Source organism: Pyrus communis, chromosome 4 (assembly GCF_041283825.1).
Source record: "Pyrus communis isolate YQ-2024b chromosome 4, ASM4128382v1, whole genome shotgun sequence".
NCBI lineage: Eukaryota > Viridiplantae > Streptophyta > Magnoliopsida > Rosales > Rosaceae > Pyrus > Pyrus communis.
This window is the reverse complement of record NC_142568.1, coordinates 18,536,756-18,561,522: the sequence shown is the minus strand read 5'-3', so window position 1 is coordinate 18,561,522 and position 24,767 is coordinate 18,536,756. Positions and strand designations below refer to the sequence as shown.

Sequence of the window (24,767 nt, the reverse complement as noted above, 5' to 3'; positions counted from 1 at the left end):
TTGCAGCCATGTTTCCAATTGCTGCATTTCTTATGGTTTATTAATTTTTACTCCAATCAAACATAAATCACATACATGTTGGTATTCTAAAGTTTACTAACTCAATACCAAAATATGTGGGTGATAAGTTTACAAACTCTATCACACCTCTCACTTTCACTCTCAATAAAATTGGACAAAGAAATAGAGAAAGGAGGGAAGCAACAAGCTTTGAAAAAAAACACTTGGACTTTGATATATGAAAAGAGAGTTTACAAAAATCAATAGCTTACAAGCTGAAAAATGAGAATGGGAAATGGGATTCGGATGATATATTCTAAGGCTTAGCAAGATGGCCTATTTATACAAAACTGAAAAAATAAACAATCCAACAATACATATAATGAATGATGGTGTTCCACATCTTTACACCCTTTCAAACACATGCAGCAACTTTGATAGTTGGCATACACATGCATTGCATCATGGCAGGTTGTAATAACCACCTTTCGGCTAACACATGGAGGAAGCAATGATCTTTGTAGTTGCTGAAAAACACCCTGGAAAGAAACTGACAGCTTGTTTTAACCATTAACAACCTGTTTTTATTTGATTTTCCAACACACCTCCTCAAATTAAAACGCCTTTATCCCTAGCATTTCACGTAGCAACTTGAATGGCTCAACTGGCAGTGGCTTAGTGAAGATGTCTGCCACTTGTTCCTTCGTGTGACAATAGACAAGCTCAATTGTCTTTTGCTTCACATGATCCCTCAAAAAATGGAACCTGGTATCGATGTGCTTACTCCTTCCATGTTGGACTGGATTCCTAGCAAGCTTGATAGCTGAGATGTTATCCACATGAATCACAGTCGATTCCACTTGTGGATGACACACTGACTTCAACAGATTTCTTAACCAAATTGCCTCACACACGGTTGAGACTACAGCAACGTACTCGGCTTCACACGATGACAAAGCAACAATTGATTGCTTCTTTGAAGTCCATGAGAAAGCTGTTGATCCTAGAAAAAACACATAGCCAGTTGTGTTTTTCCTTTCATCTTGGTCACCTCCCTAATCACTATCTGAATAACCAAATAATTTTGCATTTTCACCAAAATTATAAAATAGACCATAGTTTAGAGTACCTCTTATGTACCTCAAAATTCTCTTGGCGGCCAGCCAATGAGACTCCCTTGGTGTTTCCATGTATCGACTCACGAGTCCAACACCATAAACTATATCAGGTCTTGTGATTGTAAGGTACCTTAGGCTTCCAACCAAGCTTTTGTACACGGTTGAGTTTACAAACTCACCTTCTCCTTGTCCATATTGAATTTCTCCAATATATCTCTCATGTACTTTTGTTGAGAGATGTAGATACCGTCACTTTCTTGCTTCACCTCTATGCCAAGAAAGTATGACATTAATCCATTGTCAGTCATCTCGAATTCACTGAACATGGATTGCTTGAACTCATAGAACATTGCTTCATTGTTTCCTGTAAACAACAAGTCATCTACATAGAGACAAATAATTAAGAACTCCCCTTTTTCACCGTTCTTCATGTAAATTGAATGCTCGTATGGACATTTCTGAAATCCATTTTGGTGAAGGTAGTTGTCAATCCTTGAGTTCCAAGCTCGTGGTGCTTTCTTGAGGCCATACAAAGCTTTCTTCAAACGATACACCTTATCTTCTTTTCCTTGTACTTGGAAGCCTTCTGGTTGTTCCACGTACACTTCTTCCTCAAGAACTCCATTAAGGAAGGCTGACTTGACATCTAATTGATAAATTTTCCATTTATGCTGAGCGGCAAGAGAGATTAGTAATCTTACCGTGTCAAGTCTTGCAACTGGAGCATAGACTTCATCATAGTCCACTCCATACTTCTGTTTGTAGCCCTTTGCTACAAGCCTTGATTTGTATCGATCCACACTTCCATCTGCAATGCGTTTGATCTTGTAAACCCACTTGACACCAATAGCCTTCTGATTTGGTGGGAGTTTTGTTAACTCCCAAGTGTCATTCTTCTCGATGGCATGGATCTCTTCTTCCATGGCTTTCTTCCAACAATCTTCTTCCACAGCTTCATTGAATGAGAGAGGCTCATGGTCTGCATAGAAGCAGAAAAAATTGGTTTCTTCTTCTTCTTGTCCATAAATCTCTGTGAGACTCTTTAACCTCACTGGAGTTGAGGAGCTGCTTTCCTCACTAGATGTAGGACCACTCCTTGCAATTCTGTGCACTGGAGTTATTGTGATTATTTGAGCAGGCTGTTGCTCAATAAGTGGTACAACTTCTGGTTCTTCAAAATCAGTGGAGACGATCTTCTCTTTACTGACTTCTTTGTTGTTCCACTTCCATGTCTCTTCCTCACTAAAGATGACATCTCAACTAACCACTAGTTTGCCAGTTAGTGGGTTGTAGAGCTTGTATGCCTTGGACTCTTCACTATAGCCCACAAACACACACTTCTCACCTCTATCATCAAGTTTCCTCCTCTTGGCTTCTGGAACTTGAGCATATGCAACACACCCAAAAATTCTTAGGTGTGTAACATTCGGCTTGTATCCACTCCAAGCCTCTTGTGGTGTCATCCTCTTGACACTCTTTGTTGGACATCGATTCAACAAATAAATCGAACAAGCTACAGCTTCTGCCCATAACTCTTTTGGCAAATTCTTCTCCTTAAGCATGGACCTTGTCATGTCAAGGATGGTTCGATTCTTTCTTTCGGCTATCCCATTTTGCTGTGGGGTATAGGCAGCCGTAAGTTGATGCCTAATTCCTTGTTCCTTGCAGTATGCTTGGAAAGCATTGGAGGTGTACTCTCCACCTCTATCTGATCTCACAGCCACAAGCTTGTGGTTACTTTCAGCCTCTGTGAGTGCCTTGAACTCCTTGAAAATTTTTAGGGCAGCTGACTTCTCCTTGAGAAAATAGACCCAAGTCTTTCTACTGAAATCATCAATGAAGGTAATAAAATACCTATTACCTCCATAAGACATGGGATCCAATGGACCACATATATCTGTGTGCACCAACTGCAGTGGTGCCTTTGCTCTCCATGTATCACCAACAGGGAACGATAGTCGTGCTTGCTTGCCAAGCACACAACCTTCACATACTTGGCGTGTGGCTTCAATTTGGGGTAGACCACGAACCATTCCTCCACTTGACAGCAACTTTAGGCCATTGAAATGAAGATGGCCAAATCGAAGATGCCATTTCCATGACTCATCTTCCATTACACCGATGTTGCAGCTTTCAATCTTTGTGTTCAAATTCAACGGAAACATCCGGTTCTTTGACATTCGAACACGTGCAATAAGCTTTCTCCTTGCATTCCTGAGAGTGAGAAGCATGTTCTCCATATGTATAATGTACCCTTTCTGGAGCAGTTGACCAATGCTCAGAATGTTGCTCTTCATACCTGGTATGTAGTAGGTATCGGAGATGTATTCTTCTCTACCATCCTTCTGGATGATCTTGATCTTCCCTTTGCCTTCAACTGGCAACTTTGAGGAGTCACCAAGACTTACAGATCCATAGGCCCCATCTTTGAGTTCGGCAAAGAACTCCTTCTTTCCACACATGTGATTGCTTGCACCAGAGTCCAAATACCAAACATCTTGTTGGCTACTGGAATCATGGTGTGCTAGCAAGACTGTAAGTTCTTCATCAGTATTTCCACTTGATTATGCCATGTTGACATGCTCACCATTTTTATGTGAACATTCATTGGCATAATGTCCATATTGCTTACAGTTGTGACACTGGATATGCGCCTTTCCTCGAGTAGATCTCCACTCCTGAGACTGACCTTGATTTTGTGCATAGCCTCGACCTCTTCCTCGGGCTCGTCCTCGGCTACGGTTGGATGAACTCCCACGACGTGAGTTCCACTGCCCACGACCTTTATTTGGTTTGTCAATATTCAACTTTGACTCCAAAGCTTGCTCTAGCGTTGTGGGGCTTGCATTCTTCTGAATGCGTTGCTCGTGAACTAGGAGGGATCCTAGCAATTCCTCTATGCTCATTGTCTCCAAATCCTTCGATTCCTCAATGGCAGTCACCACATGCTCAAAGTTGGATGTGAGTGACCGAAGGATTTTCTCCACAACTCGTACTTCATCGAGTTTCTCGCCATTTCTCCTCATCTGATTTACTATCGCAATGAGCCTTGTGTGATAGTCGGAGATGCTCTTTCTTTCATTCATGTGCGCAGTTTCAAAATCTGCTCGAAGTGACTGTAATCTCACTTTCTTGACTCGATCTACTCCTTTGTAGATTGTATTGAGTGTATCCCATACTTGCTTGCTCGTTGTTGCTTCTGCAACCTTCTCGAACGTTGAATCTTCCAAACCCTGGTATAGAAGATACAGCGCCTTTTGGTCCTTCTTTCGTAAGTCCTTGAGAGTGTTCCTTTGATCTGCAGTATATGTGGCTTCTTGCTCGGTAGTGGGTACAACATACCCATTACTGACAACTTCCCATAGCTCTTGTGATCCAAACAATGCTTTGAATTGGATGCACCATCTTTCATAATTTTCTTTCTTCAATGTGGGAACTTGGAGCTGCACTAAGTTGGATGCCATAACTGCTGCACCTGCCAGAATGGTATTCTGGCTCTGATACCAATTGTTGGTATTCTAAAGTTTACTAACTCAATACCAAAATATGTGGGTGATAAGTTTACAAACTCTATCACACCTCTCACTTTCACTCTCAATAAAATTGGACAAAGAAATAGAGAAAGGAGGGAAGCAACAAGCTTTGAAAAAAAACACTTGGACTTTGATATATGAAAAGAGAGTTTACAAAAATCAATAGCTTACAAGCTGAAAAATGAGAATGGGAAATGGGATTCGGATGATATATTCTAAGGCTTAGCAAGATGGCCTATTTATACAAAACTGAAAAAATAAACAATCCAACAATACATATAATGAATGATGGTGTTCCACATCTTTACACCCTTTCAAACACATGCAGCAACTTTGATAGTTGGCATACACATGCATTGCATCATGGCAGGTTGTAATAACCACCTTTCGGCTAACACATGGAGGAAGCAATGATCTTTGTAGTTGCTGAAAAACACCTTGGAAAGAAACTGACAGCTTGTTTTAACCATTAACAACCTGTTTTTATTTGATTTTCCAACAATACATACTCCATAAACAAAAACAAAAACAAAACAAAACATGCTAGGGGAAATTAGAAAATCATATTGAAAACCCCTACCAATCAGGTCTCGCACTTGCATCGCTGGTTCCAACACATCACACTGTACACAAAATCCCCGCAAAAAAATTGATAAGTTACCTACTTAATAGATTAATGTAGACAGATGTGAATTTGGTTAGTAATTAGTAATCTTTGTTTAACCGGCATTTTTATTCCTACTTAACAAACCTTTGAATGGCTTAAAACTCAAAACACGCGAAATTTTATATAAAAGTTTCGGTCAGACCTTGTTTCAAACACATTGCTTTGTTCTTCTTGAGGCTGCAGAACAACACCTCCACCAACATTTATTTACACGATCTGTTTCAATCACTTTCTCATCAACCCAATAGAGCAGTGCTCAAAAGTTACTATTCACAGTATCTGTTGTCCAGTGGGGCTCATCATGGGGAAAACTCTGTCCGAAAACTGTCCACAAACCCCTAAAACCTGTATCAAGCAGATGAAATAGACTTCAGTTTATTAGCCCCCACAAACCCCTAAATTAACTTGAGTATTAATTTCTCAACCAACAACCTTAAGCTCCGAAGCAGTCAACCTTAAGCTCCGAAGCAGTTGATTACCCTCATCTCAAAACTCCTCCACCCTTCTTTGTGATGAGTATAAAGACATCCTATTTTTCACCACATAAACAACAAATCACAGGTGTAATATATTTTTTTTTTCAAATTCGAATTTGGCCAATCACTAACAAAATCAGAAATTTAATCTAAGAATTTTACAAAACATACAAAAAATCTACAAAGTCCAGATAAAATCACAAAAAAAAAAAAAAACCAAGAAATTTAACGAAAATTTCTCCAAAACCCAGAAAGTTAAAGGAAAAAATCTACAAAATGATGAAAAATTTACCAAAAACCCAATTATATTTTATTTTACACAATAAGGTAAGGTACACATCCATAAACATTATATAGCTTAAATACTAATGTATAATCCCTTATTCATTTTACTTGTGCATTATCTCTGTTGTTTTTCATTTTGGTGTTTCACTATTTTTCATAACTGTTTATAATAAATTCAATATATCTATGTAGTAGACTGATAATTATCATTTCAAAAGTAATTAAGTATAGAACTTTTCTTGACCTAATTTAACTAAAAGCCAAAACAACATTAGTAAGGAATTCAATAATTAAAAGGCGAGAAGGGTTTAGAGCTGAACAAACTTAGCAAAATGTTAGAAGAAGAACTACATTGCTACCCCTTATAAGCCTTAATTGGCTCCACCCCTGACTCCACACGTATATGATAATGATATTTAAGAGTATGAGCACCAGCCTATAAGAAACCATAGTCAGAAAATTAACCAAGATGCTAGCTTTGTGAGAAACCCAGAGACAAAATCAACAAAATAGAGGAAAAGACGACTTACACTTCCCCTTTGTTTATCATCATTTTCTCATCCAAAACCAAATTTTAGAAAACAAATTCCACCATATTTTCAGATCGACTCTACAAATTCCAAAACCCTCCACATGCAATCACTAAAGCCGATTAAATTGGTTCAAAAGAACCGGTTCTCACAACCACTTCAAAAATCAGCAAAAATAAAACTGGAAATTGAGAGCTGCTTCTCAAAACATTTACTCCCAAATTTCTTACAAACTTTTTCTTCTAAATGTTACTCGTGAGCGATCGCATTGATCAAACTCTTGTGTGGTCAAAAGATTAATTAAAATTTGACAAGGTTCCCCTTCAATTTGAAAGATCTCCACCATTCCTTGTAACATGTACGGCAGGACGAAGCTCTATTATTTTTGGTAGTTATAGTTGCTATCGCATTTTTTGTAAACATATTGAATCAAGTTTTTCTTCTATGTGATAGCATGTCTTCTCTTTTATGCATTTGTGCAAATTCAACTTAGTTAATTAACCTATTTTGCTCTCTGTCTTAGAACAATTATGGAGCATTCACGTACCAATCGTAAGATGGTTTTGTTCAAACTCCTGCATGGGATCATTCTTTTATGCATGAGTACATGCCTCGAATCTGCAGCACTTCGCAGCCTTACTCTGCTTGGAAATGAATCTGATCGCTTGGTTCTGCTAGACTTCAAGAAAAGAATTACTGCAGATCCTTTCGATGTCATGAGCTCGTGGAATCATTCCATCCATTTCTGCAGTTGGGTTGGGGTTTCTTGCCACCGTTCTACCAAAAGAGTCCTGATGTTGAACCTGGAATCTCAAAAGTTGGTAGGCTCCATTCCAGCTTCCGTTGGAAATCTTACTTATATTACTGGAATCAATTTGGGAGCCAACAACTTTCATGGAGAAATTCCTCCAGAAATGGGTTATCTACAAAGCCTACAATATCTCAACCTTTCTGAAAATTCCTTCCGTGGGGTAATTCCAACTAATTTGTCACAATGCAAACAACTAAGAGTGTTTGATCTGCAAGTCAATCGGATTAAAGGGTCCATCCCCAACCAACTCAGTTCATTGTTGAATTTAGAATATCTATTGCTTTATGGTAACAGTCTCATTGAAACCATCCCACCCTGGATAGGAAACTTTTCTTCTTTGAGGTTCCTGTATCTTGGGAGCAACAATTTGCAAGGAAGCATACCAAATGAGCTGGGGCATATAACAGGCTTGGTGGAATTCGTAGTTGAGCTGAATAATTTGTCTGGTATGGTCCCTTCTTCAATCTATAATGTTTCTTCCATACAAATTTTCAGTGTTTCTATCAACCAGTTGCATCGAGAGCTACCACCAAATCTCGGCACTATGCTTCCTGATCTCGTAGAATTTTACTGCAACGAGAACAAATTCACAGGAGATATTCCTATATCTTTGTCAAATGCTTCTAGACTTCAGATTCTTGAATTTTCTGTAAATGGCCTGTCTGGGACAGTCCCTGGTGAAAGTGTAGGAAGCTTGCAAAGCTTATTGAGGCTAAACATTCACCACAATCAACTAGGAAACAGAAAAGTTGGTGACTTGAGTTTTCTCAGTTTCTTGGCTAATTGCACTAGTTTGGAGCTTTTGGCACTTAGCGATAATAACTTTGGAGGAGGAATCCCGGGATCCATAGCCAACCTTTCGACCCAACTTAATTATCTTACACTGGGGGGAAATTTTATACATGGAAGCCTCCCTAACGGCATTGGAAACCTTATAAACTTGACCGCTCCACAATTAGAAAATAACAATTTGGACGGTAGTGTCCCGCATGAAATTGGGAAGCTAGAGAAGTTAGAGCAACTGTATTTGGGTAGTAACGAATTTTCTGGGTCAATCCCGTCTTCCCTTGGTAACATGACTTCATTGTTAAACCTCCATATGGAGTTCAACAGGTTTGAGGGTAATATACCTCCAAGTCTTGGAAACTACCGAAACATTTTAGATCTTAACATTTCAAGTAACAACCTTACGGGCACCATACCCAAAACCCTTATGGAGCTTTCAACCCTTTCAGTTTCTTTAGACCTGTCTGACAATTATTTGACTGGTTCGCTGCCCCTTCAAGTGGGTGATTTATTGCATCTCACAGAGCTAAATGTATTAAGAAACAATTTATCAGGTGAAATCCCAAGCAACCTTGGCAGTTGTGCTAGTTTGGAGCGCTTGCATTTGCAAGGTAATAAGTTTGAAGGAACAATTCCTCAATCTCTTAAAGATTTAAAGGGCTTGGAAAGACTTGATATTTCAAGCAACAACTTGTCTGGGCTGATTCCTGTATTCATAGGCAAGTTGGATGCTCTCAAGTATCTCAATCTTTCGTATAATGATTTTGAGGGCGAGTTGCCTAAAAAAGGTATTTTTGCAAATGTCAGTGGTGTCTCTGTTGTTGGAAATCATAGGCTCTGTGGTTGCCTCCCACAATTATATTTACCTTTATGCCCCCCAAAAAAGCACCATTCATCTCGAGGACCACTTTCCCCAAAAGTAGTCATCCCTATAGCATGTGCACTTGCAATCATAATTGCTCTATCAGGCCTCTTTGGTGCTTGTTCAATGTCGAAAAAGTCTAGAGATAGACTTGCAAGTTCACACTCTTATAAGGATTGGAAATCAGGTGTCTCATACTCACAACTCGTTGAATCAACTAATGGGTTCTCTGTGGATAATCTAATTGGTTCGGGAAGTTTTGGTTCTGTTTATAAAGGGATAATTTCTAGTGTTGGAACAGTAGTTGCTATTAAGGTATTCAACCTTCAACAACAAGGAGCTTCCAAGAGTTTCATAGATGAATGCAAACTTTTAAGGAGTATAAGGCACCGTAATCTTCTCAAGATCATAACTGCATGCTCAAGCATTGATAATCAGGGCCAGGACTTCAAAAGTCTAGTTTTCGAGTTCATGAAAAATGGAAGTCTAGACTCAATGTTGTATCCAAGATATGAGGAGGAATCTCTAAGTAAAAAATTGAGTTTTATGCAAAGATTGAACATTGCCATTGATGTTGCTTCTGCGTTAGATTATCTCCACCACCATTGTGAAACGGCCATTGTTCATTGTGATCTAAAGCCGAGCAACGTACTTCTTGATGAAGATATGGTAGCCCATGTTGGGGATTTTGGTTTAGCAAGGTTCTTATTCTAAACATCAAATGATCCCTCATTCAGTCAAACAATGTCATCTCAGCTAAAGGGTTCTGTAGGCTACATTCCTCCTGGTACGAGTTTCTGTCATTCTAACTTCCTTTTTATGTTCTTAGTAAATTATTACTAAAAACCAACTAATTAATCTCTATTTACGAAAAATACATTACTGGTTCTTTTTTTTTTCCTTGGTAAATAAGTAACATATAAATCCAAAGAAGATATTGTTCTAATAGTCCATTGCATTTGACATATTGTATGTCTGTCCTAGTAGAGTATGGCACAGGAGGCCAAGTTTCCATACTTGGAGATGTTTACAGCTATGGGATACTATTGCTGGAAATGTTCACAGGAAAAAGGCCTACTGATGACATGTTCAAAGGCAGTCTAAGCATTTGCCAATTCGTAGCCATGGCTTTGCCTGGCCATGTCATGGACATTGTTGACCATTCAATTATCCTCGACCTTGAAACAGATGGTGATGTCAACGATGACATAGTGCGAGAACGAACTCCATCTAGACGTAACAATTGTGGCCCGGTGAAAGCAAAGAAATTAAAGGAATGCTTGGTTTCAATGATGCATATAGGACTCTCTTGCTGTGCAATGTCACCGAGGGAGCGGATACTGATGGACACAGTTGTCAGAAAAATGAGCGCAATCAGAGACTCGTACCTCAAAGTTTAAGAAGACTTGAGAAGGACAAAGCATGCTGCTCAAAGGAGAAAGGACATGATCACTCATCAATAATATTTTCCACTCTCTACTCACCAAAATTTTCTTTCTATTTTTGCTTTCTTTCTCTTGCTATCGCTTTGAATTTTGTCTCGTTGATGTTTGTGGTGTGTTTACTTGTATGACTTGAAGCTGTCGGATTTTAATTTGTGTGGTGCTTTTCAGAATTTTAATGATTAGCGGTTTTTGTTGGATAATTTTTTTTATGTTCTTTGTTGAATGGCTAACTTCTGCAAAAAGTAGAAATTGCAAATGGTCTTAGTAGTGTGACAGAGAAGGTGGATAGTAACAACATTGCTAGTTCCATTTTTCTTTATCTCGGTATTTGTTGTTATTGTGATCTAAAAATGTTATTTTGCCATATTCATAAGTGAAAACATAAAACAAATGTTCCCTTGTAAAAGAGAAGCAGAAAGTTGAGTGATGGTGTGAGCTAAACGTTAAGTTTTAGTGCAAAGGGTTTGGAATGAAAGGGACGCATAAGTTAGGAGCATTTTTCCGTTATAGTTGAAATCCTAGGATCAATTATCCACTCCATAAAATCGCTTGTATAAAACAAAACAAAACATTAAATTTGATATGAAAATTGCTAACATTTCTTACAATATGTTTTATTAGAAAAGAACGAAATTGTAACATCCCATATCGTCCATGGGAGTGGATCCTGTAAGCCTTATATGTATATTCCCATCTCCACCTAGCACAAGGTCTTTTGGGAGTTCACTGGCTTCGAGTTCCGTAGGAACTCCGAAGTTAAGCGAGTTCGGGCTAGAGCATTCCCATGTTGGGTGATCCACTGGGAAGTTCGTGTGAGTTCCCAAAAACAAAACCGTGAGGGTGTGGTTGGGGGTCTGGGCCAGGATTTGACAGAAATGATTTTGTCTGAAGTGTCAATAATAATTCTGAAATGTTTTAGCATTGTCACTTAACTTCACAGTATATAAATATGCGCATAATATCTTTATTGTATATGTATGTATGTATTTTAATAAGTTTTGTTTTCCGTACACGTATTAATGATTTGTTAAATTGTAAGCTTTTTAAAACTCCAACGTATGATACATATTTTTCACGTTTAAAACATGTTATTTTCACACGTTTTTTAATAAATATATATAAATTCATGCATTTTACCCATATTATTGATTAAATAATATTACAATTTTAAAAAATTCCCAAAATTTCCAAGTATATTTTAGTAAGGTTATACACGTGCGTATTTTCACATTGTATACCTTTTACTAACTAAGCTTAACTTTTGACCTTCTTTCTATTTTTACAACCTTCATTTTAGTTTTTGAGTTCTATCGAAACGTGCCAATTTACCCTCCTACCATAAAAATAATTTTTTTTTAAGACTAATGAAGAAAGCCTCACAAACTTATTTTTATCCAAAAATATCTAATGAACTTTTTTTTTAATCATAAGGACAATTACAAATTTTATGAAGAAATAGTTGTCGATGATACTAAACTTTAACTTATTTACAATACATCTACTGCACTCAAACTAAACTCATGTATGATACTATCACCACTGCTCTCATGTTTTTGTCATTCTTATTTATAGTAATTCATTATATGTTTTTTTATTAAATTATATAAAGCCATTTTGATAAAAATGAAGTTATGAACATAAACACTTCTTAATTTTCACAAAACTTGTTAAATCTTGTCCGTTGATTTATAGATTTGGCTGTCAAAATTAAAAAGAGTAAAAAGTCAGGCTAGGCGAAAATCATCTACTCAATATTAAATAAGAAAAAAATTTTAAAAATTGAAATTGTTGTATGAATTTTTAATTGAAACTTAAAAGAAAACAAAACATTAGCCCTATTCGATTCTCTCCGTCAGCCGAGCCCTACTTCCCCAATCGCACCAGTCCCCCCCATTTGTGCTTTCATCTCTCATACAGTAGCAGCCCCTGATCTGATTTCTCTCCAACTATCTTCCGTAAGCATTGGTCCTTTAGCCACTCGTTCTTCCTATCTAGCTTTCGCGTATGTAGAAACTGCTGCTTACTTTTGAATTTTTTCCATCTGAAATTCAAGTTTATAGCGGAAGTGACTAGTTTTATTATGCATTCGATTACCTGTTTTAGGGTTCCTTTTCTGTTCAATTCATGAATCGTTTCATCCATTTACACAGCCTTTTTAAATCCCAAAATTTGTTTTCTGTGATGGGAATCAGGCAATATCGTTAGCGCCCAGAAGTTGAAAGAGTAATTAGAAATTAAAAAATGAATAAAAAAGTTGGATTTTTGTGGGTTTTTCTGTTTTTGTACTTATGGGTCAATGAACTGTTTTCATTGAAGATGAAATTGCACATATTATTGAATTTGCATTCTTTGTTAGTTCGTACTCTTGATGAATTCTTGTTACAAAAGCAAACCACTTTTATTATTTTTGTGCGTAGTTGTAAATGAGTTTGCAAATACTCGTAGCTGATCGGTTTGGCGTAAATTTCATGATTTGTGAATATAAACACCCTGCAATTTGGCATGAAAGTGTTGAAATTACGCAGATTTGCATATTGGGTTAGTCTTGAAATTTTTGAATTTGTAGTAGTGTTATCAGTTGATGCAGGAGCATCTAAGGGGCTCTCGAAAGCTAATTGAGTTTCATGATTTGGGAAGTGCCAAAACGGATCTGTTCTATGAACGGAATAAGTATGGTTTCAAGAAAAGATGATCTTCGTAGGTCAAGTTTCGTTTGGCTTCCGGAAATCATTTTGTTGTGTTCATCATTGAGGCTTAGGCTATATTACAATCAGGTGTTTTTCTGAGGAAGCTTTGTTGAATTGTAATCTTGTCTTGGCCCAAGACAATCGATTCGGCCCATACACAAAGAAAGATCCATGCACATGCTAGAGAGTTCTAGCAAAGTTCAAGTTGGTGGAAGAGTCTAGAAGAATGGTGAGGATTCCACCAACATGCAAGATTAGTGTAGATAATTCTAGCTTAGGAAGGTAGTGGAATGATCTAGATATCTCTAGAATGATGTTTCCATGCTTCTTCAAGGCTCCATCCATGCCTATAAAAGGAGAAGGCATCCACACCATTTGTATCAATTAAGAAGAAAGTAACAATCAAGAGAGCAAGAAGTGAGAAAAAGAGTGAAGAAGTGTGAGAGTGTTTGAGTGTTTCCTCTTGTACTAAGTTTGTGTGAGAATAAAAAATTTGTATAACACTTTGAGTGTTCTTTCTTTCTCTTGCCTATCAAATTCCACTGCATTACATTCTCCTTTGTGAGATAAACATCTCCAAAGTAGTCAAGCATTTTTAAACCCCAACAAAGTGGTATCAGAGCTATGACTAGCAACGCTATGGCAGCCTTCCAAGTTCCAGTGCTCGACAACAATAACTTCGATAATTAGAGTATCAAAATGAAGGCCCTTTTGGGTGCACACGATGACTAGGAAGTCGTGGAGAAAGGCTACACTGAGCCAGAAGATGAAGCTACTCTGTCTCAACCCTAGAATGAGAGTTTGAAAGATTCAAGAAAGAGAGACAAGAAGACTTTCTACCTTATCTACCAAGCATTAGATGACAATGGCTTTGAGAAGGTCTCGAGTGCAACCTCTGCCAAGCAAGCATGGGAGAAGCTTCAAACCTCTTACAAAGGAGCCGAACAAGTGAAAAAGGTTCGTCTTCAAGTATTAAGAGGTGAGTTTGAATCTCTACAAATGAAAGGGTCTGAATCAATCTCTGATTATTTCTCAAGAGTCTTATCCGTTTCCAATCAATTAAAAAGAAACGGAGAAAAGTTAGAAGATGTTAGAATTATGGAGAAGATACTATGCTCGTTGGACCCCAAGTTCGAGCAAATTGTCGTGACGATTGAAGAAACTAAAAACTTGGAAGAAATTAGTAAAGAGCAATTAATGGGTTCGCTACAAGCATATCAAGAGAAACATAAGAAGAGGCAAGGGAATGATGAGCAGCTCCTTAAGACGCATGTTCAGCCAAAGAAGAAAGAAGAAAGCTTCGACAACGAGAGAAGCCAATACGAAAGAAGTCGTGGCCGAGGTCGCGGACATGGACATGGACGTGGACGTGGTTGGAACTTCAACAACCATAGCAACTACGAAAGAGGAGGAAGCTCAACAAAAGGTTGTGGAAGAGGACGCTTAAACTTGAGGTATGAAAAATCTCAAGTTCAATGCTACAATTATCAAAAGTTTGGGCATTATGCTTGGGAATGTAGAGCTCCAAACAGCAGACTTGATGAGAAGGTCAATTATGTGAAAGAAGAGAAAGAAGAGAATGGCGTTGTACTAGCATGCAAGAACAATGATGAAGACCAAGACTATACATGGTACCTTGACACCGGCGCCAGCAACCACATGTGCAGAAGAAGAAGCATCTTCGTAGAGCTCAATGAATCAGTGAGTGGCAACTTTTCTTTTGGAGACGAATCCAAAATACTTGTAAAAGGAAAAGGTAACATCCTTATTCCCCTAAAAAATGGCGGTCACCAATCAATTTCAAATGTCTACTACATGCCCAATATGAAAAGCAACATTTTGAGTTTGGGTCAACTCTTAGAAAAACGTTATGATTTTCATACGAAAAATTATAGCCTTTTTCTTAGAGATGACAAAGGAAGATTAATTGCCAAGGCGAAAATGTCAAAGAATAGGATGTTTCCCATGAACATTCAAAATGATGTTGCAAAGTGTCTCAAGATATGTTACAAAGACATATCTTGGCTTTGGCATCTTCGTTTTGGGCATCTTAACTTTGGGGGACTGGAGTTATTATACAAGAAGGAGATGGTGAGAGGCTTACCGTGCATCAGCCACCTTGATCAAGTTTGTGAAAGATGTTTACATGGGAAACAGTTCAGGAAAAGCTTTCCAAAGGAGTCGACCACAAGAGCCCAGAAGCCACTCGAGCTCATTCACACCGATGTGTGGTCCAATAAAACCAAGCTCTTTGGGTAAAAATAATTATTTCCTTTTCTTCATTGATGATTTTTCAAGGAAAACCTGGGTGTATTTCTTGAAGCAGAAATTAAAGGTATTTGGAGCATTCTAGAAGTTCAAAGCCGTCGTAGAAAAAGAGGGTGGTTACAAGATCAAAGCCATGAGATCTGATCGAGGATGAGAATTCACTTCGAAGGAATTCCAAGAGTTTTGTGAAGCAAATGGAATTCATCGACCTTTGACAGTTCCAAGATCCCCTCAACAAAATGGTGTGGCGGAAAGAAAAAATCGAACCATCCTCGACATGGCTCGAAACATGCTCAAAAGCAAGAAATTGCCTAAGGAATTGTGGGCAGAAGCTGCATGTGCTGTCTACCTATCCAATCGGTCTCCAACAAGAAGCGTGTGGGGAAAAACTCCGCAAGAAGCATGGAGTGGAAGAAAACCAGGTATCTCTCATCTAAGAGTTTTTGGAAGTATAGCCCATGTACATGTACCAGACGAGAGGAGAAGCAAACTCGACGACAAAAGTGAGAAGTTAATCTTCATCGGTTATGACACAAATTCAAAAGGATATAAGCTGAATAATCTGAACAATGGAAAGACGGTGATCAGTCGAGACGTGACATTCGATGAAGAAGGAGAATGGGATTTTGGCCCGCATGCAGGTGATCTTCACTTCTTTCCTTAATTTGAAGAAGAGAATGAACAAGGGATGATGGAGTAAGCAAAAGAGGTTCAACAAGAATCCACTACTCCACCTGCTTCACCAACATCAACCAATCATGGTAATTCACCAGCATCAGCATCGTCAAATGGGAGTCTAAATGAAAGAAAAGTACCACGCACAAGAAGTATACGAGATTTCTATGAGGTAGCTGAAAGACTTGATAATCCTACATTTTTCTGACTCTTTGCTGATTGTGAACCAGTCGACTTCCAAGAAGCAGTGCAAGATACTAAGTGGAGGAAAGCAATGGATGAAGAAATTAAAGCAATCCACAAGAATGACACATGGGAACTCGCTATTCTTCCGAAAGGACAAAAAGCCATTGAAGTCAAGTGGGTGTACAAGACAAAGAAAAATGCCAATGGAGAGGTCGAAAGATACAAGGCAAGACTAGTGGCGAAGGGCTATAGTCAAAGAGCCGGAATCGACTATGATGAGGTATTTGCACCCGTTGCTCGTTTGGAAACCATACGATTACTAATTTATTTGGCAGCTCAAAACAAATGGAAGATTCAACAAATGGATGTGAAGTCCGCATTCCTAAATGGAGTCCTTGAAGAAGAAGTCTACATTCAGCAACCGTCAGGCTATGAAATCAAAAGGCATGAAGACAAAGTTCTGAAGCTGAAGAAAGCCCTCTATGGGTTAAAACAAGTGCCACGAGCATGGAATAGGCGCATCGACAAGTACTTTCAGGAGAACAACTTCATCAAGTGCCCTCATGAACATGCTCTCCACGTCAAAGTCAAAGATGGAGATATTTTGATTGTGTGCTTATATGTGGATGATCTAATCTTCACCGGAAGTAATCCAAGCATGTTTGAAGAGTTCAAGAGAATGATGACCAAATAATTTAAGATGACCGACATCGGGTTGATGGCATACTACCTAGGCATTGAAGTCAAGCAAAACGAAGAAGGCATTTTCATCTCCCAAGAAAGCTACACAAAGGAGATACTGAAAAGTTCAAAATGGACGACTGCAAGCCCGTAAGCACGCCAATGGAATACGGAGTCAAACTAACCAAGCATGACAAAGGAGAAAGCGTAGATCCAACATTTTTCAAAAGTCTAGTTGGAAGTTTGGGCTACTTAACTTGCACAAGACTAGATTCTTTATGCCGCCGGATTAGTCAGTCGCTACATAGATAATCCCACAACTACACATTTGAAGACCGCCAAAAGAATTCTTCGATACCTCAAAGGTACTGTTAACTTTGGCTTGTTCTATTCAAGTTCTGATAACTACAAACTTGCTGGATATAGTGACAGTGATTGGGCAGGATATTCCTACGATAGAAAAAGCACTACTGGATTTGTGTTCTTCATGGGAGATACTGCATTCACATGGATGTCGAAGAAGCAACCTATTGTCACACTATTTACCTGTGATGCTGAATACGTAGCGGCCACTGCATGCGTTTGCCATGCAATCTGGCTGAGAAACTTGCTGAAAGAATTAAGCATGCCACAAAGAGCCAACAAAGATCTATGTCGACAACAAGTCTGCAATAGCTCTAGCAAAGAATCCAGTATTCCATGATAAGAGCAAACACATAGATACCCGTTATCATTTCTTAGGAGAGTGTATTGCAAGAAAAGATGTGCAAGTGGAATACGTGAAGTCTCAAGACAGAGTTGCCGAAATATTCACCAAGCCACTCAAACAAGAAGACTTTGTCAGACTAAGAAACTCAATCGAGGTCACAAGACAAGATTAAGGGGGGATGTTGAATTGTAATCTTGTCTTGGCCCAAGACAATTGATTCGGCCCATACACAAAGAAAGATCCATGCACATGCTAAAGAGTTCTAGCAAATTTCAAGTTGGTGGAAGAGTCTAGAAGAATAGTGAGGGTTCCACCAACATGCAAGATTACTGTAGATAATTCTAGCTTAGCAAGGTATTGAAATTATCCAGATATCTCTAGAATGATGTTTCCATGCTTCTCCAAGGTTCCATCCATGCCTATAAAAGGAGAAGGCATCCACACCATTTGTATCAATTAAGAAGAAAGTAACAATCAAGAGAGCAAGAAGTGAGAAAAAGAGTGAAGAAGTGTGAGAGTGTTTGAGCGTTTCCTCTTGTACTAAGTTTGTGTGAGAATAAAAAATTTGTATAACACTTTGAGTGTTTTTTCTTTCTGTTGCCTATCAAATTCCGCTGCATTACATTCTCCTTTGTGAGATAAACATCTCCAAAGTAGTCAAGCATTTTTTAACCCCAACAAGCTTGCTTATTACTGCTGGTATGTTTGACTGTTGTATTTTCTTGTTCGATATGTTTCCAACCAACTCTGATTCTGTGGCTAGTCTAGCGAACTAATTTATGACTTCGGTAATTCTCCCTCGTAATCTTTGTAGTTAGTATGTGGCATCCATCTATGGATGTTTGAACTCCTCAGTGTACTTGGAGCTTTGTTCATTCAATTTAAAATATGCGATTTTATGTTCATTATCTCAACTTGGCATTTCCTTTTATCTTCTACTAAATATGTGATTCTGCTAAAGATTCCTTGTTGGTTAATGGTTCAGTATGTCAATGCCATACTCTTTCAAAATCCTTCAAAATCTCAATTGAATTCATCCCGCTTAGTGATTTTGGCCAGATAGTGTGTCTTGTCCAACCTTTTGCTCCAGAATTCGATCCTCTTCCCATAGATTATGATACTTAACAGAAAAAACCCTCATATACAATGCGATCCGAAACTTATGCTCTGCAAGTGAACACCTTTGGTAGATGATCCAACCATACATATTTCAATATATACGTATATGTATATTTGTAACATCCCACATCAACCAACAGAGAGGAGGTGATGTATCTTATATGTACATGCCCACCTTCATATAGCACGAGATTTTTTGGGAACTCACTGGCTTCGGGTTTCATCGGAACTCCGAAGTTAAGCGAGTTCGTGCGAGAGCATTCCTAGGATGGGTGACCTACTCGGAAGTTCTCGCGTGAGTTCCCAGAAACAAAAACGTGAGGGCATGGTCGGGGCCCAAAACGAACAATATCGTGCTACGGCAGAGCCGAGACTGGGATATGACAGAATGGTATCAGAGGCACTCTGCCGTGTGGTGAGAGTGCGCCGATGAGGACTCCGGGCCCCTAAGGGGGGTGGATTGTAACATCCCACATCGACCAACGGAGAGGGGGTTATGTGCCTTATATGTTCATGCCCACCTCCAAATAGCATGAGGCCTTTTGGGAACTCACGCAAAATCGTGAGGACGTGGTTGGGGCCCAAAGCGGACAATATCGTGCTACGGCGGAGCTAAGACTAGGATGTGACAATATTACATTTATGGTAAAATACGAATCATTCTGACGTGTACGGCAAACTGAAGCACTCGACATCAAACCTCATTGGATTTCCCGCTTTATGTACAAAAAAAAAAAAAAAAATTAGAGAGACTTGTTGAGGTGATAAGGACAACCAAATTTTATATCTCATGCCACGCAGCAGTCCCTTGTACAATCATTGGCTGGTCAATTGCCAATTGGCAACACCAGCAACCCTTAAAAGATCATCACTTCCAGCAACTTGAACACGTCATGAACCAATTTTAACAAAAATGTCAATTCAGCATCAGCTTGTTGCTGAATATATCTCATGGCAACCAAATTTTGTCATCAGTAAGAGTCGAGGAAAATTTGTCACCTTCCCTTCAACTTCATTGCAATTCGCAATCACTTGGAACTGTGGTTTAGGTGATACCTAGTAAGTAACTGATCTATTGAATGACCTAACTCAGCCTTTCCTCTTAGAGTAGATTATCCCCTCTGCTCAGACGTAAAGTATCGTGGTATCAAAAAAGATTTTTCATGCAACATATATAAATGCTACCTCAAATTCGTATATTGTCATGCAAAAGAGATAGGACACATAAAAATGTGTGATTGTTTCATCATAACATCACATGTGCATTTCGTTGTGGATAAGTTTCTCTCCTCTATACAAGACTTGAAGACAGAATATGGAACACCAAAAGTTCCTCTCCCTCTATACATGCCCTAAATTACAACAACCAAAACACTAGTTCTCTTTTTAGTCGAAATAGTCATGTATAAGCCGAGCTACCAAACTGACCTTCACTCATTTTTGTACTTAAGCCATTTCTCCAACTTGCATGAGTCCCCCCACCCCGACCCGCCACCCACTCGCCACCAACCTCCTATGCATCATGAGTTTAAAACTCTGTCTACTCATTATTGTAATAGTGTCGAACTTTCTCGCCCTCTTTAATCATTTAAATAAAAAACTGCCTCGTTTAATCAATGCAAAACATTGCCTATGGAGAAAGACACTCTCCCCGAGGGTTTAACCCTCCCCACTCCCAAACCCAAAACGATGACTTGGCAAAAAATATGACTTGGCTTCGCACAATCCCTCCACTTCGCCGCCTTGAGATGTGTTGCCCCGTCATCCGGGCAACCCCCCCTCAAGAATCTAATTGTGTTGATAGAAGCAACAAGGAGCTGCTTGAGTATGCATCTTTAAATCCAACTGTAATTTAGTTTAGTATTGCTGAACCTTTTATGATCTTTCATTGTTTTATTTCTTGCTTATGTTTTTCTTAGGTGTGTAGTAAATTGGATGTTGGTTTGGTTATTTCCAAGCTTTGCACATGACTTTCGATACCCAATAGAGAATATGAAGAACCCAACTTTAATTTTGTAAATTTTTTGTTCTAAATGAAATTAACATGGGGATTTGTTCTGAATGATGTTCAAACTCAACTTTGTCCTAAATGATGTTCTGTTCTCTGGATGTCTGATATCAGTTTTTGATCTGCTCACAGAGTCATTTGATTTACATCTTTTGCTAGGGTGATAATGTGCCTCCAGCATTCACTTCATTTGAATCTATTGGCTTCCCATCTGAGATTCAGAGTTATTGAATTATTCTTCTGTGTTTGTCTCTTGTGTAATACTGGCAACCATTAGTGTAAGTTGCCCGAGTGTTTCGTGCAAAGTTATGTGATTGCTAGAGGTCAATAACACTTCCTAATCAAGTATTATATATCTCATAGGTATTAGGATGGGAAAGGCACCCAAGAGCACAAAGGAAGTGGCCTAGTAGGGTGCGAGTGAATGCGACCCATCGTCTCTGCTTTCTTCCACTTAACGGGGAAAAACATGAACATTAATTTATAATTAAAGAAGAATAAGTGGCTAATTTTATTATGCATCCACTTCCACTACTTCTCATGAAAATTTCCGAGGTGATGATTGCTTTATTCCAAGTCCTCGGCCACCCCTCTATGAAAATGGCTCGTTTAGTGCCTAGACTTTGATTGGGTTGGTTAGCTCGTAAAACTAAAGGTATATTAAAGGAAAAGTCTTTTGTTACTTAGAAATATTGTTTAGAGATATTTCTCTTACAAGAGATTTTACGTTCGAATCTCAATAGTGATTTAGTTAGTAAAAAAATATGCCACACTCGTTTGAAAAACTTATGGTGAACTACTAAAAGTACATTAGATTCCACTAAAATAGGGTTAAACTAATTACAAGCTTTGAAAATTTAATGTGGTCAATCATATCCATTAAAAAAAGGGTTGAAATGTCCAAAAATAACCTTAAAATGTCCAAAATAATCTTGAAGGGGATCAAGTGGGAAGTTGAAATATCCGAAATAAACTTGAAAATTAGTCATGTGCAAGGCACATGACTTATTTTGGATGGAAAACCTTAACGGAGTTAGGATGAGGTGACAAATTCATGATTTTCAAAACTTAATTGAGTAATGCTACACTTACCACATTTTGCATACCACATTTGTATCATCTCTCTAATATAGTTAGGGCCGACCAATCATGTGTTAGGATTTTGGCTCGTCAAAGTTAATGTCATACTTTGCTTAGGATTGTATTAGGAAAATTAAAGGAGCACCGATTCTTCTCCTAAAGGGACTAGGAAAAAATCAAAGTTTGCTTGTACAATTAGAATCATTAGATTGGGAATCCTAGAACATATATTGGAAAAGGAATGAAAGTGTACTTTCCTATTCCATAAGAACATGAAACTTAATCAGAAAATAGGCATGTAAACCACACCCTATATTTATTTATATACAGGGTGCGGCAACGCTAGATAAAGCCATTGGAAAGCCCAAAACAGCCGCTGGGCAATGGAGAGAAAAGCTAGAAACAGCCGCTGGCAAGTGAGAAAAGCTAGAAACAGCCGATGAACACACTAGTATAAATGTAGGCCTTAATATTGATCTCAACAAAACCACCTTTAATTTCCTTGGCTACGTACTTTGCATCTCAATTGCCTCCGTGCGTTTGTTTGTTGTTCAGTAGTGTACGTTTTAGCTGATTTTAGTCATCAAGATGGATTTAACCTCAGTGAAGCCAATCAAAACCAAAAGCAAAGAAAAATCGGAAGAAGCAACTTCAACAGCACCTACACATAAAGAGGCTAGATTAATGTGACCAGAGAATGTTCGATGCCCGCCAGCCCCAAAAAAATCCCGACCTTCAAAAGCAACATATATTAATGGAATTGGCTTTGCCCCTATAGTTGATTTGGAGAAAACTTTCAACAACTGCTTAGAGAACAAAGTAGCAATGATTTATGCAGAGATTAGGAGCTTTAACTTGTTTCGATTGCATTTTAAATTAATTACTAGCTATCCTTCCATGGATGGCAAGTGAGAAAAGCCACTTACCACTGTCGGCACGGGGTGTGATTGAGCCCTGGTTCAGCATTGAAGTGCTTAAAAAAATAGCTGCTTATTTTTTAAGTTTTTATGTTGAAGGTGTTCGGTAAACTCAAAAAAGAGGGATTATTTTGGAAGCTGTGATGATTGACAACAGAAATCATCAGAAAAGCTGTGGTGATTGACAACAAAAATCATCAAAAAAGTAGAACCACGCTAAGCTACAGTACACCTTTAATGAAACTTTCTAAAGTCCAATAACACCCTCGTCATTTTTACAAAATGACAGGCCTTGTCCTTAATACTCAAACTGAATCTCTCACACCCGTTCACCCCCTCGCATCAGAGTAGGACGGCAGCCTTCCCGCCCACTCCCGCTCAACACCGACCACCACCATTCATCCCTATTCTCCTTCCAGATCCTCCAAATACACACATAAGAAAAAGATTCAATCTTTTTGAGAAACCATTTTTGAAAATTTGCCGATTGCATCAAATCCAAAATCCGAGCGAGAATCAACCTAGAATCCAAGCAAGAACCAGTCCAGAATCCGAGCGAGAAAAAGATTCCTGCTTGCAATCTTCCCTCTTCAACCCAGAATCCAAGTGAGAATCAATCGGAATAGATGAGAGAGATGATCATATCAGATCCAATGCCACATCTCCAGTCATCAAAGAAATGAAATTCCGATTTAGAACAAACAAGCAATCAAGAAGCTGAAAACCAAATCGAAAATGATAAACAAAACCCCAAAATAAAAACACATACCAAGCATCGCCTGGGAAATATCCAAACCAATCCACTAATGCCCATTCTCTGACAATGTGTCTCCGCTGAGCCTCGACCCACAACCTACAGTGAAAACCTCAATCACTCACTCAACTTTTTTCACCATTTCAGTGAATAAAATCAAACCCCTTTTGGATTTTTTACGCAAAATTGAATTGAAAGATTGGGGGAGTTGGGTTTTGAAATATTACCAATGTCGAGGAGCAGCCTGGGGACGCCATCGTCGGGGAGAGCGAGAAGCTCGAGGACTCGGTGCTTCTAGAATTCTAAAGAGAGATTAAAATAAGAAATTCTAAATAAATAAAATAAGTTATATTAGATAATTATTCTATTATATTTCTTATCTTTTATTTGTTAAAAAAAATTAAATTAATGGAATATCTAGTATTATACTTTTTTTTTTTTTATCATTTCACACAGTTACAACTGTTTTATATAAAGGTTTACCAAACATTATAATGCTTTTTTTTTTTTTGCCAAAAATCACTTTTACAAAAAAATTTATCAAAAAATTTGTTGCTTTATTTCATAATTACTTATTATCACAGCATAGCATAAGTAGTTTTTTTTTTCAAAAGAGAACAATACTAAACCAACCCCACCAATTGTCTCCGCTTTCTTCCACTTCGCTATGTTTTTCCACTTATCACTGCCGCAAGTGTCTTGCATACGAAACCACACTTAACCGAGAAAAACATGAACATGAATTCATAATTAAGAATAAATGACTAATTTTAGGCTAGTAAAAAAATATGCCACTAGTAGACGGCCTTAAAAAAACATGAATTGATTTATCACATTTGAAGAAAGAAGGCCTTATTTATTTGAGATACTTTACATAGTTACATTTCAGATATCGCCAGGTGCTTCTCTTTGGCAGCAACAACCTTATCCCTTTTTTTATTTTCAAATTCAACAATTTAGTGGGCTGCGAATGTGACCCGTCGTCATGCTTTCTTCTACAATGTACTGGGAAGACTTCCAGTCAACAAGTCAATTCATAAACCAATCTCATAATTCCAGTGTTAACTTATCTCAAATGCCACGAGTTTAATGGACAGTTAGTGGGTTTTAACTCTCTGCCATTTTTCTACATATTACAGACATATTGGAACGAGGGTTCTCTTCGGATCC

The 24,767-nt window shown here is 38.3% G+C and overlaps 1 long non-coding RNA gene and 1 pseudogene across 1 annotated transcript; one reads left to right on the top strand and one right to left on the bottom strand.

The window, feature by feature from the left end:
- The first annotated feature begins 7,121 nt into the window (after nucleotides 1-7,121).
- On the top strand, nucleotides 7,122-10,468 carry LOC137721779 (uncharacterized; annotated as a pseudogene).
- Nucleotides 10,469-22,987: 12,519 nt separating this feature from the next.
- On the bottom strand, nucleotides 22,988-23,920 carry LOC148697579 (uncharacterized). The gene is made up of 3 exons (XR_015961250.1): nucleotides 23,825-23,920; nucleotides 23,613-23,696; nucleotides 22,988-23,505 (listed from the first exon to the last, which is right to left on the bottom strand). It is a non-coding gene; the product is annotated as an uncharacterized LOC148697579 (long non-coding RNA).
- Between the last annotated feature and the right edge of the window lie 847 nt (nucleotides 23,921-24,767).